This window comes from Aedes aegypti, chromosome 3, assembly GCF_002204515.2.
Source record: "Aedes aegypti strain LVP_AGWG chromosome 3, AaegL5.0 Primary Assembly, whole genome shotgun sequence".
Lineage (NCBI taxonomy): Eukaryota > Metazoa > Arthropoda > Insecta > Diptera > Culicidae > Aedes > Aedes aegypti.
In genome coordinates, this window is record NC_035109.1 from 23,228,723 (window position 1) to 23,245,357 (window position 16,635).

The window sequence follows — 16,635 nt, forward strand, 5'->3', positions numbered from 1 at the left end:
GTACATTTGCATTTAATTCACTATTAATATTTTCTAACGCAATATTGTTACTGTACATAACCTATGAAAAAGCCATACAATCATCAGAGAGTTATATAGACATGGTCCAAAATAGAACAAGATAATATGGATTACATATCTGTAGATGTTATGTTGTTTTAAAATGTGACAATTCAAATTGAAAGAAACGTGAATTTTTGTCCAGATCTCGTATTTGATTGACTTTAAATTGAAATAAATCAAGTGCAATTAAAAATCTTCATTTCCTTTCGACGGAATAAGATGATAGTTTTATGTACAAATGAATAGTTCATCTGATTAACTAGTTACATTCTTCCGACAACATTACGCTTATATAGCCGATATTTCTGGCAGGAATTTGAAAGAATTCAAACGATTTTTTTAACGTTCTTCGTTGATCGCCATTAACTTGGTCATTTGGTGCTGTCATTTTATTTTTATTTTCTTACAATCTTTTATACTGTATTTTTCTAATATTCCAACGTAGTTTAGGAAGATAGTACAGGAGGTTGCCTAATTCTTTTATAATCTATAAGGGAAAATCAATTCACTCTATGTGAACCATCAAACTTAAAAACGGGCAAATTTTCGATGTTTCTACTTAATGTTTATAAATTTTGTAAAATATTATACCAATGGTTTAATCCTGGTTGAAAAATAACCAACAGAGTTTGTAAGATATTTTTTAGAAAATTTCTACTAAATGTCTATATTAAATTTAAGCCACTGCGATTTGAACAAAATACATAGACACATAACAATCTCAGCCGTTTCATATTTCTTCAAAAATCTGTTATTTTTACCTGGATGTTGTCCAGAAACCACGCATTAATCAGATTCCTCTGTTATGGTCTTATCATACCATACAAATCATGGCCTCGAAGAAAACTAGCAAAACTATAAATTTTTGTAATTTTTCAACCGATTTAAACCTGATTTCTGGATGTCACCTAGCTCATGAACGGAAACTTACTCAAAAGCAGTGGAATATGACTGCTTTAGTTGTTTTATACCAATCAAACTTATTTAATTTGTGATTGTATGAACAGCAGCGAAGTTAAAAATATGGGGTTGAAAAATCGACTAAATTATCGCATGTACTTAAACCGATGTATCTCGGCCATCCGCAAATATATGCAAAAACTTTTGGTAGCATTTGAAAGCGTGGAGTCTAGGCTTCCACCTCATATTGGTTGCAAGTCGAATACGGTGGAATACCTTAACTTTTAAGGTGAAATAGTAAAAATGTAGTGAATATTACTGGTACATTGTAAAATCAATGTTAAAATTAAAAAATAACGTTATTTTTATACCAGACATGTAAAATTCACTTAATTTGCTTTCCAAAAATGTACTCATAATTATTTTTCTTGCCATTTTTCACCTCAAACCAAATTTTCTTAAGATAGGGTGATATACAAGTTTTACAGTTTAGACAATATTGAGCTCCATAAAGTGCAATAAAATAATGTAATTAATCAAATAAGATAGTTGGTATACAATCACACATGTTCTCAAAAATGAGAAATTCATCTCAATAATTCATTTTATTGAAAAAAAGTTTTTGGACTTTTGTCGCGAAATTTTGATTTCTGGCCCATAGTGCGTCCCCTGTCTCGTCGATGGTCAGCGTCAGATATAGAAGCACCATGCTTGAACCATAAAATTAATACACGCAGATTGTGATTACTTTGTAGCGCATTTTCTTGCACGGGAGCATGTTCAAATAAAAAAAAAAAGTATGCAAATGTTTTACGACTTTTTCAAATTATGGCCAACGAAAAAAGAAAAATCACACAAATAAATTCATTCCAAGAGGGGTTAGAGCTCCGGCGCATAACAACACACAGGTGTTCCATCTCCTCATATTCCCCTTCCGTCAATTGTCGATGTACACTCCCGTGCAAAAGTTTGGGGTCACTCCCTGAACAACATAAAGTGCGGCTCATTCGAAAAATAATGAGTTTATTTTAGTTCGGTGTTAAGACCGAAACATATTTTCTTAAATGGGTATTTTATTTATTTTTGAATATTTTTTTAGATTTTTCCTTCAAAATATTACAAGTGCTCTTCAAGGAATATAAGATTGTGGCTCAAATGCCACATTTATTTGAAAATTTTGTCAGTCCAATGCTAAGAAAACAAACCATGCAGTTTTTGAAAATTTTAGTAAACAAAGTTTAAAAATATGTTGTTCAAAATACTGCTGAGGTAAGATTAACTCATTACCTTTCAAATAAGCTATGGAGAGAAATGGACAAAACACTTTTGCGGGTAAACTCAAACTTTTGCACTGAGATGTATGTATTGGGTGTATTGTCGTCTTTAGGGTATGGGGGTGGATTTTCTGTTGCTGCCGATGGTCATAGTCGCTTTTGCTGATTCGCGTCCAACGGGGGTGGCGTGAGTGTGTGATTTCTTGGAATTAGTAGCGTGGCACTGTTGCTGCTGGCTCTGACCCAAGGAGATTGAAAATAGCAAAACGACTCTTTTGTACAATATGTAGATGACCACGGTGGATGAAATGATGATGATGATGGCCGCACGCGATTCAAGGCGGGAAGCCCAAAGTTTACGACGTTGGGTGTACCTTGTTATAATACGACCCACCATAAGTCCATTGTAAAGGTTTACTGCCGGATCGAAGCTAAGCCGGATGGTTGCGAGGAAGTACATTAGGCTGGCACTACTCGTGGACTTTGTGTAGAGCTTTGGGAACTGTGGTTGGTCCGAAGGAAAGAAAAACTATATTGTTAGAAACGCCCTTAATGAAACTAACAATGCTTCCCTGAAGTTTTCCATATGCAACGAAGGGTTATATTCAGAGAAACGTTTCTTCACGGTGGGCCGAAAAAATCTCCCTCAAACATTACCATCAGTTAACCCCCAATAATGTGAATTGCCTCAATCGAGTCAATTGAACCGATTCGATCTGGATTGCCATCGATTACCGACCACAAGTCTCATTCTCGCTAGTCGTCGTCATTTCGCTGCAGCCACTTCGTCACAACTCATGTCTCGTCTCATGTTCTGTTTGATTTCCAGAGCACATGGTTCGGGTCGATTCGCATGGCTCAGAACATCGATGTTTATGTTCCGTCGCACGTTCGTTTACCGAAACATCCCCCACGGACCCTCTCTCTCTCTCTTCCCAGAATATCTAACGTTTGGTTTGGCGACGCCGGGGTTTATGTTCATTTGTCGAAGCGATGGAGCCAGCTCAGCAACGTCTCACGTGTGTCTCGCACCAAGACAACGACATAGACGTCGATGGCGGAAAGCTGTTGAAAGTCGGGTCAAATTAAAAATAAAATCCCGATGGCCAACCGGCCACCGATCGTCGTTACAGGAAGAAGGGTCAGGACCTGGAGGAGACGAAGGCATTTTACTGCAGTTCATTTCGCGTTACGTTACGATATTCCGATGCGAAGGGCTTCGTGCTGGTGCCGATACGTGTTCCATCCGAGCATCGGAGGGAATTGGTTTGGGGAAAATAAAAATGTATCATTTTATTACCTTCAATATAATAAAAAGCGAGGAATAGTCCGGTCGGACATGGGCGTCACTGGGATGGGATAAGAGGGGAACTATAGTTCTATACAGTTCTACAGGGTTCAAGAACACAGGGGGACGTTCTTGTATGTGTTCAAAGGTTAGAATTCAGAATGGTTACTTGACAAAATTCACAGCTCAATTAAACATAATACTGCGGAACACGTTTTTGTCTCAGGTATCAACATACCGATATTTACCCAATTACAAGTTGCTGAATCCATTACCTTTTTCAAAGATAGATACGTATAGTTTTTTTAAATAATGGCTGTTGAAAATGCAAAATTTGACACCTTGCCACCTTGCATGCAAGTTTACAAGCTTGTATAACAATTTATTGGCTTAATTTGCCACAGAATTCCACCTTTATGTGTTGAACAATACTTATGAACAAAGTGCATAATACTTTTGATGCTAAAAAGTTATTTTTTGTTGGTTTAGAAGTGTAGAATTTTGATATACAATATAAGAGTATTGTATGAAGAGCGCAGGGGCCCAGATAGCCGTAGCGGTAAACGCGCAGCTATTCAGCAAGACCAAGCTGAGGGTCGTGGGTTCGAATCCCACCGGTCGAGGATCTTTTCGGGTTGGAAATTTTCTCGACTTCCCTGGGCATAGAGTATCTTCGTACCTGCCACACGATATACACATGCAAAAATGGTCATTGGCATAGAAAGCTCTCAGTTAATAACTGTGAAAGTGCTCATAAGAACACTAAGCTGAGAAGCAGGCTCTGTCCCAGTGGGGACGTAATGCCAGAAAGAAGAAGAATGAAGAGCGCAAGCATGTCGAAAAATCGTTTTGATCAAAATTTAATCGTGCAATTCTGAAATAAAATTTAAAGTCATATTGTGTATGTTTGGTAGATTAGATCACAAAATAATTTGATAATTTTTTTTTTGTCAGTAGCGATAGGGGTAGTACTGGCACTCTTAATCTGCCCTAAGCTCCTTCCCAGCATTTGCTTTTATAAGCCTTTATTGCGTTCATCACACATACGTTCCTAAGCAATGTTGCTCAAATGGTCACTGTGTACGCCAGCAGCAATCAGCCCTTGCCGTAGTTTTGCAGTCTAGTAGTTCAGACTACTATCAAACTATGATAAGGCCTGAAATGCTACTAGAGTGGTTAAAGTGAAGAACGAAATAGTTTTATTAAAAGGTCCTCATTTCCCATTCCATTTCATCACTCACTATCGTCACTTTTATTTTCGACACTATCACGTATATCACCGATTATCACTCATCAACTTTCGTAATACACTTCAGATATACTTTCCATTATATCACTTTTCACATCACACCATTTTCATATAAATTCATTGTTATTACCATATACCATCTGTTAGCATTACTAAGTAATTAAAAGATATTCTATTTCAATTTTTCATTATTTTTGTTGCTGTAGACTCATTACTATTCAAACTGCGATGTAGCTCTATGATCAAGAAAGTTACAGTAAAAAAATCACTTCGATCCATTCTTCTGCACTCGCTGTCATTATTAACACTTTTATCATGCAAGTTTGAAGAACTAGGCAATAATGTTTATATTCAGAGAAATGATTGCACAATGTATTATGGCCATTATTAAATTAGTAGAGTTCACATCATCATTATTATATTTTTAACAAAACTATCAGAATCATTTCCAATTTCATTTTCAAATTTTCATCACCATAGATTTTATTATAAAATCACTATTAGCACCCTCACAATCATTAAATTTAATAACGACGAAAGTAACGCACAGTTCCACCAAACACCCATTCTTATGTTGCATTATAAAACGATTGATCACACGTTGGCTTCGAAACTTAACCACCATTACTGATTAGTACAAATGATGCTACAGCTCGTGTAAACGAACTGAAACATCAACAACCAGCACTGGTTTATAAGCAACTAATGAGCCCTGGCGGTCCCTCCGTTTGACGAGAACCTGATAATGATGATGATGATATAGGCTGCCATCTATTGTCGCAAGTTATCCACCGGTAGCAATGGCCTAATCTAACAAAACAATTTGTTCAAGATTGTATGACTATTCGTATTCAATCATACTCCTGTCTGAAGGACCAAAAACGAATGGCGGACCCGTAAGCAGAGACACTTACGCGAAACCCGCAAGGAAAAAGAATCTCCTTCCAAAAGTAAGTTCACACGAACAGTCGTACAATCAAGCCCTTGCTTGTCAGAAAGACCCAATACAGTGGCCCAATTTCATATTCGTACGCAGGGCTGGTAGCAGTCAGACAGCAAAATAATAGTGACTTTAGTGACCAAAATGATCAAAAAAGTGACCAAATAGTGACCAAAAAGTGGCCTAAAAGTGACTTGAAAACTACAAGTATTAGTCTTTTTTGCGTTTATTATAGAGGCTTTAAATTATTGAATTAATTTGCCTCTTAAAAAAGATTTAATTATTTACAATAATTCAAACAATTTCGCTCTTCTGAGAAACGCTAATAACTTTCCTTCTGATTTTCTGTTATTCTTCAAAATGTTTTTCATTGATTTAGCTAATCCTATTTTGTCTCTTAGACTTTTAAACTGATTACAATGGATTAGAATGTGTTCTATGCTGTTCTATTCTTGACACATGCTGCAGACTGGAGGTGATGTTTTATCGAGTATGTGACCTTTGGTGAGTCGACTGTACGACAACTAGTTAAACATTTTTGTTCTGGCAGAGCTGATCTGTCGATCCATTTTGCAGTAGTAGGCTTAATGACTCTAAGCTGATTTTCAGTTGATTCATTCAGCCATGCTTCATGAAATTTTGAATAAACGAGATTTATGAACCATTCAACTAAATCTTCTATCGGGGTTCCTTCCTTTAGGGGTCGACTGATTCTCTGATTTCAGTTTAAAAAAATTAAATACATGAACTTTGGTAAACAAACTCGTGTTAGAATTCTAAACAAAATTCCTGTACATGATGAACTTACTGGCAAGATTTTGAAGTAGAGATGCAAAATGAATTACTTAAAGCATTCCATACAAAGCTGTGGAATAAATCGAGGAAAAAGGTTTGGTTGTAGACAAAATTGTGGTGAAAATTGAGAATACATTTCAGTAAATTTTGAAAAATTCCGGACAGAATTCAAAGTTCAAAAACAAACGAAAAATAGAAACTCATGCTAAATTTGTGGCAGAATTTCTGTAAAATAAAGAATCCAAATAAACAATAACTCCAGAACACAATTGATTATTAACGAACTCGAGAAAAGAACAAATTAGTTGAATGTCGTATATAAAGAATTAGAATTTCATCAGCATTTCAATAAATCAGTGGCGACTCGTAACCTCGCTTTCTACCTGTTCTACGACTCTAAACATGACTATTTCGGCAAATTTAGATTATAAATCAAAAAGTTAATTATTGAAATCGTCCTTTCTAACAAATCTCTACTCATTACATGCAAATTTGTTGCTGAAATTCAAGAATTTCTAATCGTGGAACAGGTAGATTTGAGGTTAGGGAATCGCCACTGCAATAAATGAATTATTGAAAATAATCACATTAATCAGTGGCAACTCGTAACCTCACGTTTTATCTGATCTACGACCCTGAATTTTGCAAATTTAAATTATAAAGTAAACAGTAAACGATAGAAAGCACATATTTGTTGCTGAAATTCATGAACAGGTGGATTTTGGGTTAGAGAATAGCCACTGACAACACTGTTGATTAATTATTATCGTCCAACAATGTTCTATCATTCATTATGGAATCATGTAGGGGTGATCGGGGCAATATGGACCGCCTAAGGAAAACATCATGGAATGCATAGAAAAACAGCAAAAAATATGGTTTAAATGCAAGTGACTTGTACTATAAAATGTTATCTTCCATGTTACGTCGATAATTAATGTTAACATCAACTTGCAAATTATTTCAGGAACTTTTTGGAAAACCATGTTTTTCTACATGGTCACCAACCATATGGGGCATTATGAGCCACCTCATTCAATCGAATGATTTTTATTTAAAACAGTATAGAGAAGAGTTAGTGGTGAAGAGTACATTATTGGAAAGGAAATTGTATTAGCTCTGCTTGAAATTATTGATTCTAGCGGCTTATTTTTTAAAGATACCTAATAAATAGTAAACAGACCATGTTATACTAGTACTAAATTGCGATACTTGGTTCAACATATTTTCTAGTAAAGTGTTCCACTTGTTATATTACATAAAGATGACTATGCAGTAAAAAAATAATCTGGTTTATTTAGGCAATGTATTTTTATGTTCAAAACATCGCTTGTTTTGCTTAAATCTAGGTGGCTCATTTTGCCCCGCCCCTTCATCTTGAAAATAACATATTGTTTTTCAATAATTTTGTTTACGAACAAATCTAATTTCGCTCACGAACTGTTCATTATGATCAGAAGTTTCAATGGATTGGTAAAATTAACCAGAATTTCAAATATAAATGTCTTATAGGCTTAATTAAAAACTGCCAAGATTATAAGCTTTTCATGGCGAAGGACAAATTTGTACATTTGTGTAAATATCTTGAGTGTTCAAACGAATATTCTTACGGTTTTTATTGTGGTGGCTATTTGAGGCATCCTTTAGCAGATCCTAATGACACTAGACATTAGAACACTGTTTTTGAGGTCAAAACCGGGGTGGCTCATATTGCCCTGTATGTTCATATTGCCCCCATGCGGTTAAAAGCTTGGTCACACTAACCGCACGGCCACGTTGGAATTTCTGATGTGATATCTGAAATGATTTCCAGCAAAAATAGTACTTGCTGTTGAAGTCCTGGACGAATTTCTGACAAACTTTTATAATTTATTTTGGTTGTTATTCTTAGCCGTCTCTGGCTTATCTTCCGAAAGAGTTTTGATGATGTTTATTTTCAGAAACCTGGTTTTGGATTTCTTGTATAGCCATAGATTACTCAAATCAGATATTAGTTCTGGTTTTTGCCAAAATTTAATAAAATCTTTCGGACAACAAATTTATCCTAATGTTGCTTTCTAAGTTTTGCCAGAATGTTCTCCAAAGTTTTTCCAGCGAAATTTTTAAATTTTTCTATCGGAAATGTCTACGGAATATTCACTTGAATTCTTCCAAAAAGTAAGCTGGAAGGGCGGGGATGAACCAGTCTCGGACTGAACCTCCCCATAATAAGGATTCAATAATAATATAGTTAGCCAGGAGTCTCTACTTTTCTTGAGTCAAGAATCTTGACACTTTGATTTCAAAATCACACTTTTCTTGTCTTTATAATAACAAAAATCTGTTTCTTGTTGTTTTTGTTTGAAAAGCTAACCCAGCCTTAAATTTCATTATCATCAGATCACAAAAAAAAAGTGACTTTAGTGACTTTTTGTTGGAAATAGTGACTTTTTAGTGACCAGGTCGAAAAAAGTGACCAAGTCACTTAAAAGTGACTTGCTACCAGCCCTGCGTACGGGACACTGGCGTCACATCAAGTGAGTAAAAAACTATGAAATGATATATTGAGTTTGAAATGCTTTATCTATAATGATGGCTATAGATTTTATTTTTTTTTACATTGATAAGGCACTCCGTGCTCGTGGCCACTACTGTGCCGGACTCAGTTGATCTGTAGCTGCTTTATCGATACAGATCTATTTTCAACTTATCTATATTTACATCTAGTTTCACTCTCTCCTACTCTTTTACTCTCACACCGAGCAGGTAGGAGAGAGCTCTGCTACTAGTGAGGCTAGCTGCCTGCGAAGAGGATCAGTTTGTCTCAGTCACCATCTGATACTGACGGAGGATGGATGTGCTCCGTGAGGCGTCTTCTGATGGCTGGACGGGTTTTTTGTGGAGGGGCTGGGAATCGAACCCATGACCTTCCGCTTATGAAGTGGAAGCGTAACCTCAAGGCTACAGACCCCCCTATGATGGCTATAGATGTCATCTATTATTTGACAGCCATAAAATGTTTCCATTTACATTCATCTTTGAATTAATGGAAAAGTATTGAATTTGTGTCTGAAATTCACCCAATCGCATATTCGTACACCTATCAAAACTTAAACATACAACATTCCAAACTGAATTTTAATGCTCTATTTGATTGTTCAAGTACTATATTACGTTGTTTAGACGTAGTAGAGTACATTTGGACAATTTATAAGCGGACATATATGAGACTTAGGTAAAATTTTTAGAAATACAATTTTTCATTGATTTTTGTTATAAAATTCAATAATTCTAACAATAGCGTTAATTTTTGTTGTAGAATTCAATCTAAAAAATATATCCATGAGCACTAAAAGAGTTTTGGTTAAAATATATTATGTTTACAGAATTCTTGAAAAAAATTATCCTCTTTGAGTATAGAAAATGATTATGTCATAATTTCAAAACTCTTCTGAAATGTTATTTTCAAACCATGTAAACCAAATTTTTGTTCTAAACAACAGTTTCAAACTTGTCAGCAGAAAGAATTTTAACTAAGAACTTCGTTTTACAACAAAGTACCCTACACTATGCTGTACATACCTTCACATGATTGATGTTATCCCAATATTCAATTATTTTTTAATTCTTATTCTGATTAACTCAAAATTTGACCCTATTCTGCGGTTTATTTATTTTATAATTAAAATACAAAATATTCCGAGTGGGCGAAGATCATTGATATACTTTTTTACTAGAATATAACGTGTTGTTTTCATCATTTCAAATAACGCATGTGTTGAGGTTACGGCAATAATATTTATTCTATCAATCTCTATGATAATGTTTGGTAGTAAAATATGAAATAAAAATAATAATTGCGCAATTTTTAGATAGGAACATTAATTATGGATTATGTACATCTATTTAAGAGCCAAACTGAGAGTAATTGACTAAAATGTTTGGTTTTAGATTTTTTCTAAATGTTATATTAACTAAGATTGTGAAGTATGAGATACCGATAACCACTCGTAAGTACTCTAAAACTAATTATAAATTTTTGAAACTCGTTCAGTATTCGTAGTAATAATTGTTAATGAAGTGAACCTGGAAAAATTACGTTATTTTTCGACTTACTAGATTATTTTTAGCAAAAAAAATTGGAAAAGAGGTATTTTTCTTAAATTTTCTTAAGTTTCAAATATGTCCGCTTATATTTTTTCCAAATGTACTCTAATACATCTGAACAACGTAATGAAGATATTGAGCAATCATCTAGCACATAAAAAATTAGTTTCGGATGTTGTATGTTTGATTTTTGTAAGTTGTACGAATGTGGGATTGGCTCAATTTTAGACACAAATTCAATACTTTTCCATTATTCTAAAGATTTGAGCGAATAAATATGATTATGATTGCCGAGTAATAGATGACACCTACGACCTTCGTAATTGATAAAGTATATCGAAGTCCGTAAATTATTTATTAGTTTTAAACCTACTTGATATGGAAACAGTGCCCCGTACGAAAATGAGGTTGAGTCACTGTAGATGGGAAGAAGAGCCCGCCCTTTTTCCACGAAATGTTAGCGATAGGAAGTTGACAGTTTCACTCTTCCTATCCATCTCACTTCAATCGGGTGCCCTGATGGCCCACCCAACCCAAAGTACATATAACATTGGAAATATAATCAAATAAAACACTTCATCATGAAAAGATCTCACCGGTTTTTTTTATCCTTGTAGTATTTTGAAGCTGGTCGTCACAACGATGTCGTCAAACTATTTCACCGTTAGCTATATACCGTTCGAAGAGAACCTGATAATAAGCCGAAACAAATTTACAGATCCTCCGCCTGAAAGCAGCCGTTTCATGATAAATCAGGAGGTGTGCCAAAGTATTGGGAAGGTGATATGTTTCACAGACGGGTATTATTATGGTGCACCTTCTACTTTGGCACCGTTAAACCCTGTGATCGTGGCCAGGGCACAAAATAATTTGATAAATTATACCTTTATAATGAATTACAGTTCAGTGACCCAAAATCTACTAGGGACACATAATTTGATCATTGAGATAAGCAAAAGTATTATTTTTGTTACGCTGTGTAATCATCGAAGTATGTCAAATGGGTAAATAAACAATGTTAAGGCGGCATAGGATAGTATCAACTGTGAAGATGGAAACCCATAGACGAGTACAGCTTTGCCGAGAAGCTGTAAAAGCAATGATGAGAATGTGCGAAATTGTGCGATAAAGGTGTTATAAGGAAGGCCATGTTTAACAGTCAGAGAACGATTTTCAACAGATCCAGTCAATTCGTTTGCTTCGCGGCTGCTATGAAAATTGACTATCATAGATCCTTGTCAACAACTTATGGTTAGTCGTGAAATACGGAGGTGCATCATCAGTGGACGGGTCTACAAAGGACTACCGGTCTTATCTACAGGCTTGAAACGTGGACTAATTCCTTCGTCGATCCGACATTGATCGCGGTCAACGTCTGGGTGTTAAAGTTCAGCAGTAATTAATTTCATTTTTGATTAGGTTCGTAGATTAGTGATACGCGATATGGTTATGTTTCTTAGCAATCGTGCTGTGCACGAAATATTTACAGAGATCTATTAGCTTTATAGTAATTTTTCCTCCTCCCGTATTAGCTTTATCCAGCTTTTTACGCTAGCTATAAAACTACGAAGGGTTATTCAATCTTGAGGTTTCTAGCGTACGTATTTTATGGTTTGGTCAAGATAGGCCACAATTTGAAATTGTTGATTCAAATGTCAGGAATTTCCACGTAATTTGTTTTTCGTAGTGTTATTTCTTTGAATTCAAATTCTTCAAATGTATCGTATATTAATTAGTAACTTTTTTTGTACAATTTTAGGCTTCATAGAAGATTTCCGGATGTTTAAAGAAAGAGTAAATATGGCTGAGGTAATGGCATAATCTATCTACCAACGACCTCAGATTTTATTGCTACCACGGTCAGATTACGGAGTAAAACCTTAACAGATAGAGAAATATATAGCCGAAATGACTAATGAAATCCTCATCCCAATCAAATTATTTTCTTTTGAAAAAGAAAGCTGGCAGAACTTAAAAAAAACATGAAAATAAATTTGTAAAACTACGATTTGGGTGTTTAAATTTCGCCTACCTCACATTCTTCGTGAAATATAGAAAGTCATCACTCATTGATAATTAGGATATGTATGACGTGCTTTTAACTATTCCAATTCGGGTTCACAAGTTTTTGATTATTTTTGCTCATATGGGGTAAATATGTACGTTTCGATGGAGAACAAGAAATTTGCACATGGATTTTATCCAGTCAAATCTAAATGGAAAAATAAAATTACAGCATAGTTTTTCAAGAACTGTAGTGCGTACCGGGCAATATCATATTTAGTGGAAACAGCACTCCACATCAGATTATACATTTTTTCATTCAGCGGAAATTCAACTCTGTCGGTTTGTCAATCGGTTCTGCATCACGATTGTAAGTCTTGAATCACGCATTTGCTTCTTAATTATTTCTTATAAACGCCAGTATACTACCACATAGGTTCGCATTCGCATGTAATCTATCTGAAATAATAAATAATAATTAGAATAAAATAGGAAATAAGTTTTCAATCTTCGTTTTCTGAACTCTGAAACATTTTACGTCCTAATGTCAAAAAACCTGTTTTTTTTTCTCTGCAAAGCTTACTTTGATCCAACTATAAAAAATATAGTGTAGACAAGAGATGCCAGAAAGGGGTAATTCAAAATTTATAGCATGCTAGCGTAAAAAGCTGGTATCTTCACGAATTTCTCCAGAGACTCCTCCAGGGATTCCTCAAGAGATTTACGCAGCAATTTCTTCACGAATTTACCCTAGATTTATTTCAGAAACATCTTAAGATGGGTTCCTCTGAAAACTGTTCAGAGATTTCTTCAGAAATTCCTCTAGAGATTTCCTCTGGTATGCATCCAAAGACTCCTGCAGGCTTTTTTTCGAAGGATTTTACAAGGAATCTTCCAGGGATTATACAAAAATTCCTCAAGGGATTCCCTCAGAAATTCTTATAGAGATTACTCTAAGAATTTTTTCATGTTCTCCATATTGTTTTCCAAGTGGGATCTCTAAGGATGAAATTTTTCTAGAGATTCCTCCAGGGATGGCTCAAAGAATGTCTCCAGCGATTCTTTCAGAAATTTATTCAAAGTCTTTTAAAAAAATTCTTCAATGAAGGAATTTTTCGAGCAATTAGAGTAATCTGTAAGTTGAAATAAATTCTTGGAGGAATTCATGATGGAAGAATTTGTGCAAGCAATTTCGGAGGCCAATGACGAATCACTGGGAAAAAATCTAGAGGAATACCAGGAGGCATACTTGAAAAAAACTTTGAGGTGAGGTGACTCGTGGTGCGATTTTCTTGGAGATATTCCTGGGTGAATTATTGAAAGAAATGTCTTGTAGAATGCCTTAAGGTATTTCTGGTGGAACCTCTGAAGTGATTTCTGGTGGAATCTCTGGAGGAATCCCTGAAGAAATCACCTGAATATTTCCTGGAGGAATCTTGAGTGGGTTACCTGTGGAAATTTCTGCAAGTATGCTTGGAGGAATTTCTGCAGAAATCACTGCAGGAATAACAAGAGTAATTCTTAAAGACTCCTTGAGGTATTCCTAGATAAGAGATTTTCCTGGTGGAATCCTGGAGTTTCTGGAAATATTTCTGGAGAAAGCTCTATAGGAATATCAGAAGAAATCGTTTGAAGACTCCTTGAAGAAATCTCTGAAGGAATCCCTGGAGCAATCCCAATCTCCTTGAAGAGATCTTTGGAGGAATCCCTAGATAATCGCCTGACAGAATTCCTAGAGGAATTGCTTCTGATACTCCTTGATCTCTGTCCAGGAATCTCTAAAGGAATTTGTACAAGAAATTTCGGAGGCTAATAACGAATCACTGGGAAAAATTCTCGAGTAATTCCTGGAGGAATACTTGGAGGAAATTTAGTGGATTCACAGAGGTAACTTCTGGAGTAAAATCTATAAAAGAATCCTAGTAGAGATTTTCCTGCAGAAATCCCTAGAATAATCTTTGGAGGAATCCCTAGAAGGTCGCCTGACAGATTTCCTAGAAGAATTGCTGCAGGTATTCCTCGATCCCTGTAGGAACTGGTCTAAAAATCTAGTAACGATAAAAAGTTCTCCCTGGAGGAACTCTTAGAGGAAATCTCTGACGAATCCCTAGAGAAATCGCAATGAAGATTACGGTGGAGAGTTTCTTGGAGGAATTTCTGGAGAAGACGCTGGAAGAGTGTCTAAAGAAATGATTGGTAGAAACATTGGAGATATTTCGAGATGAAATATTGATGGAATCTCTTAGAAAAGAATTTCTCCAGCGATTCCTCTAGGAATTTATTCAGAGTCTTCTTCAGCAAAGGAGTTCCTCGAGCAATTCCTGGAAAAAACTCTAAATTAAAAAAAAATCTTGGAGGAATTCATGGGGGAAGAATTTGTACAAGCAATTTCGTAGGCCATTAACGAATCACTGGGAAAAAATCTCGAGGAATACCTAGAGGCATACTTGGAAAAATCTTTGAAGTGATTCGTGGTGCGATTTTCTTGGAGATATTCCTGGGAGAATTTTTGAAAGAAAATCTTGAAGTCAATGTTTTGTAGAATCCCTTGAGGAATTCCTGGCGGAACCTCTGAAAAAAATTCTGATGGAATCTCTGGAGGAATCCCTGAAGAAATCACCTTAATATTTCCTGGAGGAATCTTGAGTAGGTTACCTGTGGAAATTTCTGCAAGTATGCTTGGAGGAATTTCTGCAGAAATTAATGGCTTTTTCTAGGAATTCCTAGATAAAGCCACTAATTTTTGTAGAGATTTTCCTGGTGGAATCCTGGAGTTTCTGGAAATATTTCTGGAGAAAGCTCTATAGGAATATCAGAAGAAAACGTTTGAAGTCTCCTTGAAGAAATCTCTGAAGGAATCCTTGGAGCAATCCCAATCTCCTTGTAGAGATCTTTGGAGGAATCCCTAGAAAATCGCCTGACAGAATTCCTGGAGGAATTGCTTCTGGCATTCCTTGATCCCTGTCCAGGAACCTCTAAAGGAATTTGTACAAGAAATTTCGGAGGCTAATAATGAATCACTGGGAAAAATTCTCGAGGAGGAATACTTGGAGGAAATTTAGAGGATTCACAGAGGTAACTTCTGGAGTAAAATCTATAAAAGAATCCTTGTAGAGATTTTCCTGCAGAAATCCTTAGAATAATCTTTGGAGGAATCCCTAGAAGGTCGCCTGACAGATTTCCTGGAAGAATTGCCGCAAAATTGCGTTTGCGGTCTAAAGTTATTACTTGTCAGCGATAAAGCGTTGCTACTTAGTTGTTTAAAACATAACTAACACACCGTAACAAAAATGACTTTTTTCGTGTCTCAAGGATCAAATTAAGTGTTTCTAGTAGATTTATTGTTTCAGAATGTAAACTGGTTTCATTGATGTTTACATAAAATTTTAAGTATGATTTATCAAACTTTTTTGTAGTTTAATTAACCAAGTATGCAAAATAGGATCTGAACTTTCATTTCAGATATAACTTGGGTAAAAATACAAGATTCAATTTAGATTAAAATCGATTTTTTCAACATGCTCTTATGTGGTAAAATACAATACTTTTCTAAACAATCAAAAAATATATTGTGAGCATTGAAAGTATAATGAACTTCGTTGATAAATATTGTTATACACAAAAAGTTTGAGTTCTGTGTATAATTAAACAAGTAGTTTGCCATACAAGCTGGTAAACTTGCATGCAAGTTGGCTGAAATAGTCAAATTTTCCCTTTTCAACAACCAATATCTCAAAAGCTAGACGTGCTATGATATGTTTGAAAACGGCAACGGTTTCAGTCACATTTAAATAAGTAAGTAAATAAGTAAATAAGTAAGTAAGTGGTAGTTTTTGTGCTTGAGACATAAACATGTTCCGCAGATATCTTGGACCCCAATGGATCTGCCGAAAATAACAAAAAACTATATTTGAACTTGAGCTTGAGCTTGATTGGTCGCCTGTGTTTGCTACTCCAGTATCGCCATATCAGCTGCATTTACACAATGAATCAACCAGATGGCTGCATGGGACTAACAGACACCCTCAGTGTATAA

General features: G+C 35.4%; 1 protein-coding gene across 2 annotated transcripts in view; it reads left to right on the top strand.

The window, feature by feature from the left end:
* Positions 1 to 16,635, top strand: part of LOC5571956 (activating transcription factor 3) — a 246,391-nt gene that overhangs the window by 190,032 nt on the left and 39,724 nt on the right. The gene's annotated exons all lie outside the window — the stretch shown is intronic.